Source organism: Euprymna scolopes, chromosome 6, assembly GCF_053919585.1.
Source record: "Euprymna scolopes isolate OS-2025 chromosome 6, ASM5391958v1, whole genome shotgun sequence".
Taxonomy (NCBI): Eukaryota; Metazoa; Mollusca; class Cephalopoda; order Sepiida; family Sepiolidae; genus Euprymna; species Euprymna scolopes.
The window spans coordinates 13,554,655-13,577,005 of NC_136487.1; the positions used below are offsets into that span (position 1 = coordinate 13,554,655).

Sequence of the window (22,351 nt, forward strand, 5' to 3'; positions counted from 1 at the left end):
AGATGAATAATATCCTTATCCTAACATGTTGTAAATTTCATTAATGGCTCAGGTTAAGTGTTTTCGCGTCATTCATATATGCATAAATATTAAAGAGTCGTTTTATTACACATTTGAGAGCTCGAATTATCATTTTCATCATAAAAGCTAATGGCGATAAAGTACATCTTGCCAATATAGCCTTTTCCACTTTTTGCCATTGTCTTCAATGTTTTTTTTATGTAGAATTATATCTTATTAAAGAAGTATTTCACCAAATTGGTGATTGACTGAGAAAAATTAAAAGGAAATCAAAATGCCACTTATAACAAGGTATATGTACGTGACCCAAATGCGTTCCCTAAATCAAGGATATTTTTTTTTGTTAATAATGTAATACTAGGATGTTTAAAATACCCAGATAATCCTGTTGCAGACAAAGAGACGAAACAATAAACAACATAATAATTGAATGCAACAAACTAGCCCCAAATGAATATAAGAATAGACACAATCAAGTGAGGAAGGCAGTACATTGGCAATTATGCAAACAATTGCATCTTGAACTCACAGACAAATGGTACAAACACAAACCATCAGCAATACTGGAAAATGAAAGCTACAAGATCCTATGGGACATGGATATACAAACGAATAAACCCATCCACGCAAGAAGGCAGGGTGTCATAATAGTTAACAAGAAGGAAAACTCCTACAAAATTGTAGATTTTGCCGGTCCAGCGGACCACAGTGTGAAGATCAAGGAGACCGAAAAGCGGAGAAAATACATGGAAATGGCCAGAGAGCTCAAAGGGATCTGAAAAATGAAGAAAATAAAGATAACACCACTAACAGTAGAAGTGCTAAGAACGATACTGAAAAACTTTGAAAAAAAGGATGGGAGAGATTGGAATCAGAGGGATGGCAGAGAAAGTACAACGACTTTCAATAATGAAATATTAAGGAAAACCCTTGAATGTGGAGACCAACACCACACATAAACTACACACAAACTGGACACAGAAAATGCTATAGATGCAAATCACAAAGCAGCATCACATGGAATCATGAAAACTGAAACTGTATAATTGAAAAATACCGCCCTCGCTTTTTATTTCTTTTTTTGTGAGTGTCACGATAAAATCATTATCACACCAAATAATGAAGGTCAAGAGAAAGCACTAGCCAGGCTTCAGCTGGATGAGTGAAAAGAGTACTGGGACCTTGGGGAAGCCTATTGGAACCCAAATTCCAGTGAAGACCAATGGTCGCTGCCAACGAGAAATCAATGGTAAACGGCTGTGGCGATAACGCAAATTCCTTTGCAAAGATTATCGAAAGAGGTGGAGAGTACTAGAAATCTGGGGAGACTTGTTGTCACTCAGACTCCAGGGAGCATCACAAGTTTTTTCTCCAAGAGCAATCTTTGATGATGGCTTGTGTGACTACTCCTAGTGAGTAAATAATGATAATTATGATATTTATGATAATAATGATAATAATGATAATAAGAAGAACGACAACAATAACAATAATAATAACAATAACAATAATAATAGCAATAATAATAATAAGAAGAAGAAGAACAACAACAGCAACAACAATAACAATAACAATAATAATAATAATAATAATAATAATAATAATAACTCAGCTTCCAGAGAATACCACAGGTTTCCAATCAGATCGTTTGTTGACTTGTGTGAAAGCTCCATGTGAGCCAATGATAATAATAATAATAATAATAAGGCCTGTCAGATTGTAGATTTTGTCATTACAGCAGACACCAGAGTGAAGATCAAAGAAACTGAGGAGCGGAGCAAATACACAGGACTGGCCAGAGAGCTTAAAGAGATCTGGAAAATGACAAATCAAGATCACACCAATACAAGTAAGAGCGCTAAAAACGATATAAAAAAAACTTTGAAAAAAGGGTGGGAGAGATTGGAATCAGAGGATTGACTGAGAAAATATATCAGAGAACAATAATGAAAACTGCAAAATTATTAAGGAAAACCCTTGAATGCTAACACCACCCTTGAACTACAGACACAACTGGACACAGAAACGGCTTCAGATGTAAAACATCACATGGAATCATGGAAACTGAAACGGTATAATTGTAAAGAACCCCATGCGCCCCTGCGTTCTGCCCCCCCCCTTTTGTGTGAATGTCACTATAAACTGGCACCATATCAAATAAGTGACGAGGGTCACGGTGGATGGAAAGACCGAGGAGATAAAGCACTAGCCAGACCTCTACTGGATGAATACAAAGAGGACTAAGACCGTGGAAAGGCTTATTACAACCCAAATACCAGTGAAGACCAATCTGGCTGCCAACAAGAAATCAATAGTAAGCGACTGTTGCGATAGTGCAAATTCTTTTTCAAAACTTATCGAAAGAGGTGGAGAGTACTAGAAATCTGGTGAGACGTGTGGTCACTCAACTCCAGAGAACACGACAAGTTGTTCTCAAAGAGAAATATTTGATGATGGCTTGTGTGACTACTCCTAGTGAGTAAATAATGATATTGCGCTTCTCCATTGCTTTGTCAGCCATTATGTTCTTCTTTGAAAAATGGCCAAATACAAATTTTTGAAAGCCAAACTGCTTTTAAAAAGGTAAAATTTGCGAAACTCGTCTATAGAAAGGCCAATCTGACAACCCTGTACAAGAATATGAAATAAATAAATAAACCAGTCATATGGAAACTGCAACAGTAAAACAGATGGAAGAAACACTACACAAAGTTAATGAACTAAAAGAATAAACTGTTAATAAATATTATGAACAGTTAGAAAATAAATAATAAACTGTTAATAAATCTTATGAACAGTTAAAAAGAAATAATAAACTGTAATAAATCTTGTGAACAGTTAAAAACGAAATAATAAACTGTTAATAAATCTTATGAACAGTTAAAATGAAATAATAAACTGTAATAAATCTTATGAACAGTTAAAAAATAAAGAATAAATTGTAATAAATCTTATGAACAGTATAAATGTAATAATAAACTATAATAAATCTTATGAACATTTAAAAAAATAAATAATAAACTGTTAAAAAATTTATGAACAGTTAAAATGAAATAATAAACTGTATATAAATCTTATGAACAGTTAAAAATAAATAATAAACTGTAATAAATCTCATGAACAGTTAAAAAATAAATAATAAACTGTAACAAATTTTATGAACAGTTAAAAATAAATAATAAACTGTAATAAATCTTATGAACAGTTAAAAAATAAATAATAAACTGTAATAAATCTTATGAACAGTTAAAATGAAATAATAAACTGTAATAAATCTTATGAACAGTTAAAATGAAATAATAAACTGCAATAAATCTTATGAACAGTTAAAAATAAATAATAAACTGTAATAAATCTTATGAACAGTTAAAAAAGAAATAATAATCTGTAATAAATCTTATGAACAGTTAAAATGAAATAATAAACTGTAATAAATCTTATGAACAGTTAAAATGAAATAATAAACTGTAATAAATCTTATGAACATTTAAAAATAAATAATAAACTGTAATAAATCTTATGAACAGTTAAAAATAAATAATAAACTGTAATAAATCTTATGAACAGTTAAAAAATAAATAATAAACTGTAATAAATCTTATGAACAGTTAAAATAAAATAATAAACTGTAATAAATCTTATGAACAGTTAAAATGAAATAATAAACTGTAATAAATCTTATGAACAGTTAAAAATAAATAATAAACTGTAATAAATCTTATGAACAGTTAAAAATAAATAATAAACTGTAATAAATCTTATGAACAGTTAAAATGAAATAATAAACTGTAATAAATCTTATGAACAGTTAACAGTTAAGAAATAAATAATAAACTGTAATAAATCTTATGAACAGTTAACAGTTAAAAATAAATAATAAACTGTAATAAATCTTATGAACAGTTAACAGTTAAGAAATAAATAATAAACTGTAATAAATCTTATGAACAGTTAACAGTTAAAAATAAATAATAAACTGTAATAAATCTTATGAACAGTTAAAAAAGAAATTATAAACTGTAATAAATCTTATGAACAGTTAAAAAAGAAATAATAAACTGTAATAAATCTTATGAACAGTTAAAATGAAATAATAAACTGCAATAAATCTTATGAACAGTTAAAAAAGAAATAATAATCTGTAATAAATCTTATGAACAGTTAAGAAATAAATAATAAACTGTAATAAATCTTTTGAACAGTTTAAAAAGAAATTATAAACTGTAATAAATCTTATGAACAGTTAAAAAAGAAAGGCGTCCGTCTCAACTAATATCACACATTGAGTTAAAGAGAATGCAATAAACGAGAAAGAAGAATACTACCCAGACGTCCACTGGCTGAGTGCAAAGAATATTGGAATCTTGGGGAGTCATTTTGCTATCCAAATGCCAATGAAGCCTAATGGTTATTGCCAGCAATAAATCAATTGTAATCAGCTGTGATTAAGCAAAGTCTTTTGTAAAGGTTATTGAAAGTAAAATCTGAAGAAATTTGATCTCAACCAAACTCCAGGGAGAAACACTTGAGTAATCTTTGATGATGACCTATCTTAGTACTTCTAGTGACTACTACTACTACTACTACTACTACTACTACTACTACTACTACTAACAATAATAATAATAATAATAATAATAATAATAATAATATTAATATTAATCTTGGCTTAGGCTATGGATACCCACTGTAAGGGTGCCTGCGCATGGAATTTGTGTGTCAAGAGTTGTGCAGTCACCAACCACGCCTCTCCTGAGTACAAAATTGTTGCATACTAGTCGCAAATTGAGGTACAGGACGACTGGAGACAATGTTCAGATGAGCGGAGAGCACATACAGCACCAAGTCACCTATCTGGTATTAGCTAAGCTCAACGTTGTTTTGGTGATCTGGCGAGAACCGGTGTGTCAACGTGATTAATATTAATAATGATAATAATAATAATAATAATAATAATAATAATAATAACAATAATAATAACAATAATAATAATAATAATAATAATAATAATAATAACAATAATAATAATAATAACAATAATAATAATAACAACAATAATAATAATAATAATAATAACAATAATAATAACAATAATAATAATAACAATAATAATAATAACTAATAATAATAATAATAATAATAATAACTAATAATAACTAATAATAATAATAATAATAATAATAATATTCCTTTGCTCTTAATTTCGTGAAGGTCAATTTTAATTCTGGCAGAGCAGTGTAGACATGGTCAATATTTATTTACAGACGAAGGGTCCAAAAAGGTACCTAAAAATTTAACGGTTCCGAACAATGTCTTTTTCTTTTCCTGCTGAGCAGTGTTTGAATAAAAAACCAAATCGATCAAAGCCAAATCGATCAAAACCAAATCGATCAAAACCAAATCGATCAAAACCAATAAAACCAATATCGAAACAAATACTTGAAAATTCGATAGAAATCTCCACAATGATTCACTTCAACATTTGCAACATTTGCTATTGTGCTTAGAAATCATGTATTCCATCGAATTAACAGCCGACAAATTTTGTAGCATCGAAACATCGTTATGAAATAACCGAAGAGGATAATCAGAAACGCATTGATGCGAAGAAATTAGGAACATGATTTTTAATAAATATCTTGCTGGATTTTGCTCTCTTGGTGGCTGGAGAATTTCGGTAAAAGAACTGAGAAAATCGAGACCCCATCAATTTTCTTCCCACTTACACAAAAAATCTTTGAGTCATTAATCACTCTAGAGATAAACCACTGTAACGTTAATGCTAAACTTCAATATGACCAGTAGTATGCACTTAGACAATATCAGTAAACATACATACACCCCGCTACAACGACACGGCCCATGTAACATAGATATATTAACTAAATTGAATTTACATGCATGACGAAAGCGCACAACACATACGAGGTGCCTTTAATAAGTTTCCAGGCATTATTTATAGTGGGCAATTTTATTGATAGTACATGCATAAAACTCTAATTCTCTCCGAAGTAATCTCCTTCAGCTGCAATGCACTTGTATTGTTCCAACAACTCCTCTTGTGTGAGCATGTCAGTGAGCATTGTTACGGCCACTTTCATCTTTGGTCTCATAATGACAGACTCTAACGTTTTCCTTGAGCTTAGGGAATAACCAATACGTCATGGGGAGCAATTTCTGGATAATAAGGAGGGTGAAGAACTGCCTTTGATGTCCATCTTGGTCAAATAATCTGTGACAAGGATGGAGCACCCTTGGTACAAACTTCGCGCAAATCTTCTGCATCTTCACTTCCTCGTAAATAATTGTCTGTACAGTTCTCACACTGACTTAAAATTGTGCACCTATTGTTTCTATAGATTATATTGTTTTTACATAGGCAACACCACTTATCAAGGCCAAGAGGCCACTCGAGGATAAGGGTTAAAGAGTGTACAGTAGAAATTGGACAATATAGTAATCGTTAGTAATGGAAATTCGGTAAATTTGTTAACTTAAGTGGAACGGCCCATCAAGAACTTGTTTACATTGGACTTGAAAACAACCATAGTCAGCTGAAAAGCAGGAAAACGGAAAACAGTTCCACAGGCGTGCAGTTCTAAGAAAGGAGTTTTGTTCATGGAATTTAAGTTTAGGTTTAGGCACAGATAAAGAGTGGGGGAAATTAGTGATAGTGTTTTCTGCTAGACAGGTGTTTCTTGTGAAAGTTTGTCGAGGGGGGACTATAGATTGGAGCTCAGACGAGAACTTGCCATAAAAATAAGGATAAAGCAAAGACAAACTTGCAACATTTTTTTCTTTGCAAGGAAGAGAAAAGGACATCTCCTATGAAGCTACGAAGTCTGTTTTGAACTCTCTCAAGGCAGGATGTCCTTTCTAACAGCTCCTGCCCAGATGTGGCAACAGTATTCCATCCTCGGACGTACATGGTCCTTATATAGATAGAGAATTGCATCAGCAGTGAGATATCTACTGGATCGATAGAAGGATCCCACAATTTTTCCAGTGGCTTTGGCAACGGATTTGATGTATGTGTTCCATATCAGATCAGGAGTAAAAGTCAAGCCCAGAAGCTTGTCAAAACATGAGGCCTCACCAGGACGAGAGCCATTCATTTCAATTTATGTCAGTTGGGAATCATAGCGTTGATGATGTAAAGATAAAAGCTTGGTTTTAGATGCATTAAAAGTAACACGCCATTTTAACCAATAAACTCCGTTCTTTCTTACTCCTCCCACACCGCTCACCATCCCTTATAGACTCCCTGCTTTTCTCGAATCTCTTATGTCACTCAAAAACTGATGCTCCATTCATACAAGATGGCCCAAAAGCAGTTAGAATCATTCCATACGTTGTTGTGACTTTTTTCAAGTTTTAAACAGAATTTATTTGCATATCCTTCTTCTAAAGTGTTCTCACGTTCAGAGTGAATTTTCGAAATTCACCAGCTGTTGACAATCAGACTTTAGTAGGGTGTATTCCAATTTCTGCTGTAGCTGTTCATTTAGACCTGAAATTATAAAATTGGCCGGTCATCTTATAAGATATACACTAATAAAATACAACAATTTTAAATGCCTGTACAAAACAAATCTTATTGACTGCATCTCGTATGACTATAACATGTCGTTTGTTATACTATAAACTTTTGATACACATTCGTTTTTTCATATTGAATGCAAATGTTAAACAAGTTAAATTTTATAGTCTTGGTTACGATTTATTTTTTACTCTTTATTTCATTCTAAAAAAAGGCACGGTGCCACGTAAGGGACTACTATTTGGGACAAAGTTTGCAGGGAAACTATGTAGGTAGTTGAGAAGCAAGATGTCTGTTCACATAACACTTGAACTTTTAATGTTAATACAGTCAAGGAAGTAGGGACAAGAGAGGGAATTGCAAAGCATATCAGTTCGAAGGAAGAAAGTATCCAATTAGGTTGTCTGATTATTTTGCTTTTATTGTTTTTTAGGAAATTTTTATTTTTTTACGGAAATTTTTATTGATTTTTTTACGGAAATTTTTATTGATTTTTTTACAGAAATTTTTATTGATTTTTTTACGGAAATTTTTATTGATTTTTTTACAGAAATTTTTATTGATTTTTTTACGGAAAGTTTTATTGATTTTTTTATGGAAATTTTTATTGATTTTTTATGGAAATTTTTATTGATTTTTTATGGAAATTTTTATTGTTTTTTTACGGAAAGTTTTATTGATTTTTTTATGGAAATTTTTATTGATTTTTTATGGAAATTTTTATTGTTTTTTTTTTACGGAAAGTTTTATTGATTTTTTTATGGAAATTTTTATTGATTTTTTTACGGAAATTTTTATTGATTTTTTTACAGAAATTTTTATTGATTTTTTTACGGAAAGTTTTATTGATTTTTTTATGGAAATTTTTATTGATTTTTTATGGAAATTTTTATTGATTTTTTATGGAAATTTTTATTGTTTTTTTACGGAAAGTTTTATTGATTTTTTTATGGAAATTTTTATTGATTTTTTATGGAAATTTTTATTGTTTTTTTACGGAAAGTTTTATTGATTTTTTATGGAAATATTTATTGATTTTTTTATGGAAATTTTTATTGTTTTTTTTTTACGGAAAGTTTTATTGATTTTTTTATGGAAATTTTTATTGATTTTTTTTACGGAAATTTTTATTGATTTTTTTACAGAAGTTTTTATTGTTTTTTTACGGAAGTTTTTTTTTTTTTACAGAAATTCTGGATATCTGCTTTTAACATTAAGGGGGTCTGCGTTCGTTTATCTAACTCTCCCTGGTAACGTCGAGATACGGGCGGCTAGCTTATAAATACTTGAACAAAATTGTTATAAAACTGTATTACTAATTTAAACATAGCCGTTTCTCCAATTACCTTTCCTTCTTGTTTCTATCTGTGCCTTTCCCATCTTGTTTCCTATTCTACTTGATGGGGTCCCTCTTTGTTTCATCACAGCAGACTGTAGAACGTTAAAGTATGTTCAGACGCCGCCATTGATTAAACGAATCACGTGACAAACTTCGCTCTCAATTGTTTGTCTGCACATGTGCAACGGGCAAGGGAAAAGAGGGTTTCGATACGCTCCATGAGTAAAGCGAACACACGAAAGGTTTCTTCCAAAGCAAGCCAGACGGAACGAAGAGGATCACAGGAAGATGCCAGCTTAAATGGAAGCGAGATAGTCTGTGAGTAAGAAACCGAACGCTAAGAGTTTAACATAAAACGAAACGCAGAATAAAAACGATAAAGGAAATGAAATAAACTTGTCAAGGAAGATAATGTTGAAACATGATGGTGCGCATGTAATTAAGAGTTAATAGACGACCCTGATTTGCTAGGTCAACGTTGATATATTACGCGCTAATGTATGCGTGTATGCCATCAAACAATGGTGGATAGTTATTTTGAAAGTACATTTATGGATTCGAGAATAAAGTAATCGTCTGCTATCAATATGAGAAACATACGCGGTAATTCCAGAGTAATGACTCAACATTGGTACGTTGTACGCAACGGTTTAATTTACTCTTGTACTAGTCTTCTTTATTTATGTTATTTATTTAATTACGTAATACTATTAGATTATTTCTCTTTACGCTACTTTATGTCATATTCACCACTCTTCTTTCTACAATCTTAAGCATTAAATGTGCTCCCAAGTCAGCGAAATTGATTATATGGACAATGTTGGAGAAAAGCTGAACATCTAGGCACTGTTATATTCCTCTCTCTTTGCTTCTCTCTTTGTCTCTCTCTCTCTCTCTTTCGCTCGCTCACACATATATATATATCTTATATCTACAGCGCTCTACATTGCGAGTGAAACAGTCGCATTTGCGAGTGATTTTTCAAAATGGCGACTAGAAATAATGAAACGCTTATTTTTTGGAGATTGTGTTTCTCTCACTGACAATCTTCCAAAGCTCACTAGTGAGTGAAAAAATATCTGTTCAACTTTTTTTATATAAAACGAACAAAGTTAAATTATACTCAACAATGTACTCTTTTTTTAACGAAGCCTGTTTAAAAAAAATATCTGAAGAAATTAGAATGTTTATACCTTCCAAGGATCAACATAAAATTTGTTGTATATTTAGAATTACACTTATAAAAAAAATACACAGAAAAATCTATATGATGTACATATTCGTCACAGAATGAAAATGTCATATTCCAAAAATCATATGGGTTTGGCTAGTAACTTTTCTATTTGGCTAGTAAACGAAAATATTTAGTTGTCAAATATACTTTTTTTTTACTTTTTGGTGTATATTTAGAATTACACTTGTTAGAAAACACAGAAAAATCTTTATGATGTACATACTCATCACAGAACGAAGATTTCATATTCTAAAAACTTTTCTATTTGGCTAGTAAACGAAAACATTTAGTTGTCAAAGGTCAACTAAAGATAAATTTATCCGTAGAGCCCTGATATATATATATATATATATATATATATATATATATATGTGTGTGTGTGTGTGTGTGTGTGTGTGTGTGTGTGTGTGTGTTTCTCATATTGATAGCAGACGATTACTTTATTCTCGAATCCATATATTTAGCCATCCACATACAGTACCGTTTCGCTGTTTAACAGCTCATCAGTGTGGCTAGACAGGCAACCACCTCAAGCCAGGATTGAAACCCGACCGCCTGTACGACAGTCAAGGCTCCTAACCATTATGATAATCGGCGGCTGGTGTGTGAGTCGCAAATGGACGATGTTTTGATATCGTCCGAAATACCTAAGCTCGAATTGTTTACACAAAGAACATCGCTTTATACGCTAATGGTAATTCGTGTATCACTTCTCAATATGCTCAACTCAAGATGAGGAGCATTATATATATATATATATATATATATATATATATATATATACTAGCAAAAGTACCCGTCGTTGACTGGGTTCAAAAACAGCCTACAGAAAATGGACTCTGATTTATGAAAGTATGATAGGTTATGAAAAGGAAGCGTTGTAAAGAGATGGCTTCGAATTTGGGGGTATCAAAACTAAATCAAAATATGATGAAAGTAAAAATAAAATAGATAAACCCCATAATTTATTATACCATACCTGTTCACACTGAAACACTTATCACAATGTTCTGTGGGTCTATATTAAAAAAACCTTGTTAAACTTTGTGACATATTTCTATTCTATGGAGGTAAGGCGCGAACGAACACCCCATAATTTTATTATATCATATTTCTTCAAACTGAAACATAATTATCAAAGTATTCTTACGCATATAGATATGAAAAGTCTTTATTAAAGTTTGTGCCTATTTCCATTCTATGGAGGCCAGGCGCGAACGCAGACCCCACAATTTTATTATACCATCCCTATTTTAGTTAAAACATACTTATCAAAGTAGTTTTATGTACGTCTATATCAAAAACACTTGTAAACGTTTTTTTTTAATTAAAATTTTTTTTATTTCCATACTTGGTTGACCAGGCGCGAACGCAGACCCCATAATTTTAATGGACCACCGTTCTGCCAAATCAAACATACCCATTCCTGTGTCTCGATACATCTTCTATCATTATATGTAATCAGTTTTTTTTTTTAAATAGTCAACAATATATGAGCCTATTCGTGACCAGACACACACACATATCCAGCTTTATATTATATATATATATATATATATATATATATATATATATATATATATATATATATATATATATATGTGTGTGTGTGCGTGTGTGTCTACTTGATCACGGGACTCACACGCAATCCGATCAGCTGATCCTGACTTCCGGTCAACGTGTCCCGATATAATTTACAAACCTCCCCCCCTCTCTCTCTCTCTCTCTCTCTCTCTCTCTCTCTCTCTCTCTCTCTCTCGATACATTCTCTAACACGGCGTAATCACGTTGATATACCAGTTCTCGGTAAATCATCGATATGCAACGATGAACCCTGCCAGTACTAGATAGGTGATCATTTGGAAATACTAGGTACTGTATATATTGCGCCGAGACCTAGAAATCTCCAGGCTTGTATCTGAAGCTTGGTTTTTAAAAAGTCACTGGGTAGATGAACCCTTCGTTAAGACATGTATCTTCGTTAATATGCTGATAGGAGAAGTAAAACTCTGCTATAAAACCTTAGGTCTACTGTCTGCCTTGTTTTATTGGGATCATTTGCACCCTCTAAGATCAGCAGTGTTCCTTAAAATGTGTGGATGGTTCTACATTTTTATAACAATTCAAGTATTCATAAAATAGCCACCCGGGAGACGAATAATGTTAAAAGCAGATACATTTCACTACTCTAAACAAATTATTGTGGATTTCGGACAATTAGATGCCTGAACCTTATACGCCGAGGTTCGACGGGAGAATTCATTTATTTATCTATTTTTATACAGACTAGCTTGGTGCGTGTCCGAGAAAATCGAGGAACCAAAGAAACTGCTCTCAACCCTAAACTCCATATTCTTGTTGATAATTGTGTATATGTTTTGATTATTTTAAATATATCATATACTAGCATTTCAGCCCGGCTTTGCCCGGGTGTTTTGAGGTGTACGCTTAGCAAAGCAAAAAAAAAAGTCAATTTTTTTTTTAATTTGACCCCTATTATGACCCCTTAAAATTTATAGTTTCGGGCTCAAATCACTTTATTAAGTTAGATCCAGGTTCAAGGAACCTAAATCTAAAATTTCAAGTGTCTAGACCAAAAATTGTCGGAGGAGTTTGGTAGAGTTCCTAAAGGTCAAATCGTTGAAATTTGACTCCTTAACAGCCAAATTTCTGGCTGACACCCATCACATCGATTTTCCCAAATCTCAGTACCCGGTATTTCAAATTTCGAGTCTATAGACTAAAAATTGACAGAGTTATTGCGTAGGGAAATGTACACAGACAGACAGACACGTTCACTTTTATATATATATATATATATATATATATAGTATTAAACCATATCATTGATAAAACTCTACTAACATATTTGCACTTAAGTTAGATCCATGTCCAACGAACCTATATCTAAAATTTCAAGTGTGTAGACCCAAAATTGTCGGAGGAGTTTGGTAGAGTTCTCAAAGGTCAACTCGTTGAACTTTGACCCCTTTATCGCAAAGTTTCTGGCCAAAAACCGATCGCATCGATTTTCCCAAATCTCAGTACCCTGTATATCAATGTTCAAGTCTGTAGACTAAAAATTGACAGAGTTATTGCGTAAGGGAAATGTACACACACACACACACACACACACACACACACACACACACACACTTTCATTTTTATAGATATATAGACATACTAGAATGTGTGGCTGGTGTTGCCCGGGTATTTGGAGGTGTATGTTGAGCAAAAAAAAAAAAAATAAAGCGGTAAATTTTTTAAAACTTTGACCCCTATTATGACCACTTAAAATTTATTGTTTTGGGCTCAACTCAAGTTATTAAGTCAGATCCATGTCCAACGAACCTATATCTAAAATTTCAAGTGTGTACACCCAAAATTGTCGGAGAAGTTCGGTAGAGTTCTCAAAGGTCAAATCGTTGAACTTTGATCCCTTAATCGCCAAATTTTGGCCAAAAACCGATCACATCGATTTTCCCAAATCTCAGACCCTGTATATCAAATTTCGAGTCTGTAGACTAAAAATTGACAGTTATTGCGTAGAGAAATGTACACAGACACACACACAGAACTACAGACACTTTCACTTATATATATATATATATATATATATATATATATATACATATATATATATATATATATATATGTATATATATATATGTATATATTATATATATATATATATACATATATATATATATATATATATATGTATATATATATATATATATATATATATATATATATATATGTATATATATATATATATGTATATATATATATATATAATATATACATATATATATATACATATATATATATATATATATATATGTATATATATATATATATATATATATATATATATATATATGTATATATTATATATATGTATATATATATATATATAATATATACATATATATATATACATATATATATATATATATATATATATATATATATATATATATATATATATATATATATATATATATGTATATATATATATGTATATATTATATATATATATATATATATATATATATATATGTATATATTATAATATTTTACATGTAATATGTTCCTACTTGTGTCATTTGTTCCACGATTTTATCTTAAGTTACTTTAATTTGACTATTCACTGCATTGTTTTTTTTTTTTGTTTTTGTTTATTTTTTCACCACTTATCAAGGCCCGGAAGCCACAGGGATAAGGGTTATTGCAAGTACAGTACGTTAGTATGGAGATTTGATGAAGTGTTTACTTAAAGGGGCGGTCCATTAGGAATTTGTTAACGTTGGACTTGAACACATCCAAGTTGTAGTCCGGTGGGAAGCAGGCAGATGGAACAGAGTTCCACAGGCGTGCAGTTCTAAAAAAGAAGCTTTGTTCATGGAATCCGCGTTTTGATTTAGGCACAGATAAAGAGTGGGGGAAATTTTTCACAGTGGATTCAGCTAGACGGGTGTTTTTCGTGAAAGATTGGCGAGGGGGGACCAGAGATTGGAGTTCACACGAGCACCTGCCATGGAAATAACGATAAAACAAGGATAGGCTCGCAACGTCTCTTCTGTGGGAGAGAGGTTGCAAGGTAGAGAAAAGGGCATCATCCACTAAACCACGAAGTCTATTTTGTACTCTGTCAAGGCAGGATAGGTTGTTTTTAGCACCTCCTGCCCAGATATGGACGCAGTATTCCATCCTTCGACGTACTTGGTTTTTATATAGGTAGAGAATTGCATCAGTAGTGAGATATCTTCTGGAGCGATAGAAGGATCCCACCATCTTTCTAGCAACCTTGGTAACAGAGTATGTACGTGGTCCATTTCAGATCAGGAGTAAAGGTCAAACCCAGAAGCTTGTCAAAACACGGGGCCTCACCTAGATGAGAGCCATCCATCACAATTGATGCCAGATGGGGATCAGAGCGTTGATGATGTAAGGATAGGAGTTTGGTTTTGGATGCATTAAAGGTAACCAGCCACATCTTCCCCCACTGAACCACGCGCTCGAGATCAGAGGAGAGAGAATCAGAGAGAATTTTGTCATTTACAGCCTTTGATGTGTTGCCGTAGATGGTCGTGTCATCAGCATAGATGTCAACGAATGATTTAAGTATGTGTTTAGGGAGGTCATTGATGTAGATCAGGAAGGGAATTGGGCCCAGGATTGACCCTTGAGGGATTCCAGCACTGCAGGCTTCTGATTTTTGTCCATCGACCACTACTCTTATGAGCCTATCGGAGAGAAATGATTTAATGATTGAGAAAACCTTTCCAGTTATATCGTAACTGGAAATCTTGTGAAGTAGGCCCTTATGCCATACCTTGTTGAAGGCCTTTGATATGGCAATTGCCCTAAAAAGGAAGCTTTTGTCAAGAGATTCACTAATCCTGTGAGATATAACCGTTAGCACATCTGCGGTAGATCTTTCAGAACGGAAACCATATTGTGTGTCACTAAGAAGATTGTTTCTGCTGAGGTGGTTTACTATTTATCTATTTTATATGGATTCCAGCAACTTACTCATAACACACAGGAGGCTTATTGGTCGGTACTGAGGAGGAGATGACTTATCACCTGAATTCTTAAATACAGGGCAAACTGATGAGGTTTTCCAAGGAGTCGGAAAGCACTTCTCCTTAAGGCAACGCTTAAACAGTTCCGTAAGTATGGGAGCAAGTTCTGGTTGAAGCTTTTTTAACACTATAATTGGGATGCCGTCAGGGCCAGTTGCTTTACTGGAATCAAGGTTCTTGATTAGCTTGGCGACCTCACGCACAGATATTTGTATGTTACCTAGCGTGTTCTGTGTTATAGGAGGAAATATGGGGAGTTGATGGCCTTCATCGCATAGGGTAGAATTAGCTGCAAAGTTCTTGGCAAATAGTTTGGCCTTGTCTGACGCTGACGAGATAACCTCTGGTCCATTGATTAATGGTTGGGATAGAACGCACACTTCTGTTCAGGATCCTATTTTTTATTTGCCAAAACTGGTGGGAACCAAGCCGCTGATCAGCTACTTTGGATTTAACAGACTGGGCATATAGCTTTCTTGCATTTTTTATTACTCTTTTACAGTGGTTGCTGGCGTTCCTGAAAGCAGCTTTAGTCTCAGTGCATCTATTACCTTGGTAGTTATGGAAAAAGTGATTTCTGTGCGCGATAGCAGCAGCACATTCTGGGGAGAACCATGGCTGGCTGTTAGGTTTTTGTTGGAATTTTTTAGATGGTATGAATTGTTCTATGCCTACAATTAACCATTCGGTCAGATCTGATACTATAGAGGACACATCCTTTTTTTAAACATGGAATGCAGAGGTAAATCAGATATGAATGTACGGAAGCTATCCCAGTCAGCCATAGAGTATCAGTATACAGTACGGTGGAGGGGTACGTCTGGGGACTTATTATATTACCTTTTGTATCTTAATTGATACGACGGAGTGGTCGGAGGATCCTAGAAGAGAATGAACGGAACATGAAGATAGCTCAAGGGAAGTTGAGAGAAAAAGGTCTAGGAGGCTTGCATATTGACCAGTAGTATCGGGCACACGGGTGGGTTCGTGAATAATCTGAGTGAGGTCATAAGCAATGGCAAAATCATGACAAAACCTCCCCTCATCGTCTGTCTTATTTGAATGGGTCAGCCATTCCATGTTATGGACGTTGAAGTCACCACAGATGTGGATGTTAGCCGAGGGATTTGCAGACAGGATCTGGTCTATTTTCTCAGATATACTCTTAAAGATAGTTACTCTGCTGTTATAGGGCCGATAGAGTGCAACTATACATGCAGTGGTGTTAGCAAGTGCAACCCGGACGCACATATAGGTTAAATTAGGATCTTCTCTAGAGATACCCCTACCACACGGGAAGCCATCTTTAATGTAGGCACATATTCCATGCCCATGGCGATCTTGGGGTTCAGATTTAGCTGTTAAGTTAGAGTATCCGTTAATTATGAACTCATCAAGGGAAGTGGTCGGCCTTATTCCAGTTTCACTTAGAAAGAATATGTTCGGTTTCATCTCCTGTAATTGGGTTTCAACCTCTAAAAGGTTGGAACGGAGACCCCTGATGTTGGAGAAGGAGACCTGGTAGTAGGGGTCTACGTTGGAAGATGGGGTTCTAGGTTTATTCGAGTTTTTTTCTGGAGATAATTCATGTTGAGGTTTTGGGATTTGTGGAACAGGTCGTACTTGGTTAGAGCAGTACAGAGAGGGAAAGTCAGAGAGAAAAAGACAGGAAAATGTTGTTGTTTTTTTGTAGCACATGAAAAGGTAAAGCCGTTGTTTTGCTACCTAGAAAAAGGTAAAGTATTGCCGTTGTTTTGCTACCTAGAAATCTAAATGTCTTTTATATATACATTAAACAATGCTTCAAGCAAACTATATTAAACTCTTAAAGTTTCATTTGTTAGTGTAAACGTTATGTGGGTCTGAATTTAAAAATCTGACATAGTTACATTATATGTTAGACATATTTATATTTATGGATATTTTGAGATAGATGATATAGATACAAATAAGCCTAGATAAATATGTAATAAAGTGCGTACGAATACAAACATGGTCTGACTGTTTGATTGACGGACTGTCAGTTTAACTCTATCTCTTCTCTTTTCTTCTTTCTTTATCTATCTATCTATCTATCTATCTATCTATCTAGCATTTAACTCTTTCCATGTGTGATTAAAAAGGGCTCCTTCAGTCTTTGACAGACTATGGGTACCCACGAAGGGGTGCCTGCGCGTGAAATTTTTGTGATAGGAGATGCACAATCTCCAACCACACCTCTCCTTAGTCGACATTGTTTAATACCAGTGGTCAGTGAAGTGTGTACAGGACGACGAAACAAATGCCGAGATAAGCGGTGAGCTCATACAGCGCCTAAAATTCCCAGATGGTCACCCATCTGGTACTAACCAGGCTCGACGTTGCTTAACTTCGGTGATCGGACGAGAACCGGTGTGTCAACGCGATTATGCCGTATGTGTGATTAACATTTACATTAATTACACATACGCTGTACTAGTCTAATATATTGACTCTAATTTTTTTTAATACGGCACAATCACGTTAACACACAGGTTCTCGCCAGATCAACGAAGTTAAGCAACGTTGAGCCTGGCTAGTACCAGATGGGTGATCATTTGGGAATTCTAGGCGCTGTATGTGCTCTCCGCTTATCTCGGCATTGTTTCCAATTCTCCTGTACCTCAACTTGCCACTGGTTTGCAACAGTGTTGACTCAGGAGAGGCCTTGTTAAAGACTGCGCAACTCTTGCCACACAAATTTCACGCGCAGGCACCCTTACAGTGAGTATCCATAGTCTGTCAAGACTGAAGGAAGCCACAATTTTTGTAAAAGCACATATTAACGGCCGCTTCCGTCGCCTAAGTATTTTGGTAGTTATAATCAAAGTTTGATTCGTCAGCGTAAGGGTCTAAAATTTATAACTCCGACAAGATAACATTATATATATATATATATATATATATATATATATATATATATATATATATATATATATATATATATATATATATATATAGGTGTGTGTGTTGATACATAATATAGATAGGAATAAATCTAGATAATTAGAAAAGAAACTACATACGTATAAAAATACTGTGTGACAGTCAGACTCACTGACTCTCTTTCTCTCTCTCTCTCTCTCTCTCTCCTTCTCTCTCTCTGTCTATCTATCTCTCTCTCTCTCTCTCTCTCATTTAACTCCTTTCACGTGCGATTAAGATGTAGATTAATTACTCCATCAAGTAATCACGTATCGTGGAAGATTAATCGCTTCTGTGGAATGCCCCACGAATCAGACTGGCAATCATGGTCTCTTACAACCGCCACCACCGCCACTTTTGTCCGCCCGGAAGTATCAAGATACCGATGATCAGCAACGCAATAATTCGACGTTATCTTTCACCATAGTTCAAAAGGATTATTAAGATATACGACCTATTGTGGGGATTTACTTTACTTTTATACATGTGTAAAACAGATGGGCAGGCTGGTGGTGGTGGTGATGGTGGTGGTTAGATATTAGATAATATTCTAAATTTCCAAGTAAGATTTGATAAGTATGTTCATAAAACTTGTCACTATTATGCATGAACATTTATGTATGTATGTATGTATGTATGTACGTACGTACGTACGTACGTACGTATGTATGTATGTATGTATGTATGTATGTATGTATGTATGTATGTATACATGCGACTGGGGACCGCTTGTGAAGTTCATACTTCGGAGGAAGCCGGTTAAACCCATATATGGTTAGTGCCGTTTCACACATGACCAATTATTGTTATGAAACGTAAACAATAGTAGTTATATATATATATATATATATATATATATATATATATATATATATATATACATATATTTATATATATATATATATTTATATATATATATTTATATATATATATATATTTATATATATATATATATTTATATATAAATAGATAGATAGATATAGATATAGATATATAGATATATGAATGGAAATGTATAAAAAAGAATACGAAAGGTATAAAAGCTTATAACATTTCTTTATTCATTTTCAATTTTTTTTTACTTTTTTTACAGGTATATAATTTTCGACCGATCCTTCAGTCTTCATCGGTGTAGTGAAAGTATGAGCGTACACGGGGAAAGGGAGAATGAAAAAAATATATACAGGTAGTTCAATAAGTAACGTTACAAAGTGTCTTGCCCATATTTATTAAATAAATTTAACAATACAAATCAACCAAACAGAAATATATACAATAGTATTACTAGATTCAAAATATTCACATTTTATTTTTATTCTAATGTAACCGTCCTGTGAATTAATAACCTGCTGCAAATGCTTTGTGAATTTTCTACACAAATCACAAATATTTTTTTGTGGGATTTTGGCCCATTTTTCTCTTATTTTCTTCTTCAAAACCTCCAAATTGTTATGGTGGGAAGCTGAGACTTTATTCTCTGATAGACTAAATATTTTTAGGTTGAGGTCTGGAGATGGTGGGGCTCATTCTTCCTTTGAAATGAATTCTGCAACATTCTTCTCCGGCTATTCTTGTGTTTTTTTTTGTTTTGTTTTTTTTGTTCCGTGAGCAGGAGTTAAGTCCTGCTGGAATGATCAACGACTTTTGTGAAATGTTATTTTTTTCAGTGCAACAATGATGATTCAAGAATGGTTTGTGATAATTTTCCTGGTTCAATTTCACACCATCGTCACAAAAATCAGGGGATTCTTTCCAGTCTCTCTTATTGCAGCCTAGACCATCACTTAGGCTTCACCTTATTTCCGAGTAACAGCCCACAACTCAGCATCTCCAGTACAAGATCATATCCGATCATTTTGAACGTTAATATGTTTTTGAACATCAAATTTCTTCCCGTCACTAAAGACCAAATTTGGAAGCATGCCAGTAGTGATTCGAGATAAGATGATTTCTGCTTTTTGCCTTCGTTTCTTGACAGAACTTGTAGATACCAGGTGATTCTTTTGGCGCTTGTATAGAAATGTTTGAGTGCAGTGTGGAGAATGGTAGACATAGTTCCAATGGATACTTTCCCTCTTTTGCAAGATTTCTGAGAAATAGTCTTGGATTCCTCTTCCATTTCTCCTTAGTGGATTTTATTAGTTTTTCTGTTCTTGCAGAATGCCGACGCTGACGAGGTCCATTAGTGACCTCAGCTGTTGAGTTGAAACATTTTGCTGCTCTCCACACCAACATTCAATTCAGATTTAAAGTCTTCACGATTTCTCCTACAGACTTTCCAGATTTGAATATCTTTACAATGGCAATTTGTTTCGCTAAATAATGTGGCAGATTGTAAAAAATAATCTCCAAATTCAAATTTATCCATATAAACCTGAAAAAAAGATTAAAAAATTCATGAAATTTCAGTAAATATAGATAATAATAGACAATTTTAATGGCAAATATTGAACACCTTGTATTTTGCAATCATGCATATTAACTTACTTGACCAGGCCTATGTAAATAGAAGGCCGGTTCACTAAAGTCACGTTACCTGCTGACGTTGCGATGGGATAGAAATGCTGAGTCTTGTAATTGTATCCCCAGTAATTACTGCCTTCCATAGTTGTTGTCTCGCCACGTTTTAAATTTAATGGAATGTGCTCCAACGAACTTGTGGTACGGGTACCCCCAATGTAGATACTTCCGATTAACCCGGCAACTAGCAACATCCCACACTTTTACTGCAGAGGTCCCCAAATGCTGAAGAGCCTTCTACTCTGAAAGTTTCTTTCTTCAAACTGTTAGACTTTGGAATTTCCTCTCTGTATCTTTCTTCCATTACTGTACTTGCACGCAGAAATTTAAATGTAATATAAACAAATATCTTGCTGATCAACTCCCTACTTAGAGTGTTCCTGTAGGCATGTTCCCTAATTCACAGAAGTCTCTTATGGCTCAATGACACTGTGACTTTTTTTTTGGGGGGGTGAATACAAAAAACAAAAAGAAGGCAGATAAACAACGTGAGAAATAAAAAAGCATACAAAATAAGAGCAAGTAGTGAAACAGAATGTAGTGAGAGAGGGTGAGAGTAATAGACAGACACTTAGTAGAAGAGGAGTCGCATTTAGAGTTGATTGCAAATCACGGCTCATAAGATAAATTGATATGGAAGTTTTTTAAACCTGTTTTCGTCCTAAAAGTAAGGTATACAGGATGTTCAATAATTAACTTTACAAAGTTTTCTTGTTCATATTTATTAAATAAATTAAACAAGACAGGTTAACCAAACGTAAATATATACAACAGTATTGCTAGATTCAGAATATCCAAATTTTATCGTAACTGTCCTGTGCATTAATAACCTGCTGCAAACGCTTTGTGAATTTTCTACATGAATCACTAGTAATTTTTTTGTGGGATTTTGGCCCATTCCTCACTTAATTTCTTCTTTAGAGTCTCCAAATTGGTATGGTGGGAAGCTGAGGCTTTATTCTCCAAGACAGACCAAATATATTGATCTCACTAGTTGATTTGAAACTTTTCATTGCTCTCTGCTAATAAAGCAGTGTTATCTGCTCGAATGCTTTGAACAGACAAACATCATACTGAATGATCAGGTCATTCAAATTCGGCAGTTATCCCGAAAATTATTAAAAATCGAAACAACAAAGCGTTCGGCGGTTTTAGGCGTTGTT

General features: G+C 33.6%; 1 pseudogene; it reads right to left on the reverse strand.

Annotated features, from left to right (window-relative positions):
• Positions 1-18,026: 18,026 nt before the first annotated feature.
• On the reverse strand, positions 18,027-18,143 carry LOC145278376 (5S ribosomal RNA; annotated as a pseudogene).
• Between the last annotated feature and the right edge of the window lie 4,208 nt (positions 18,144-22,351).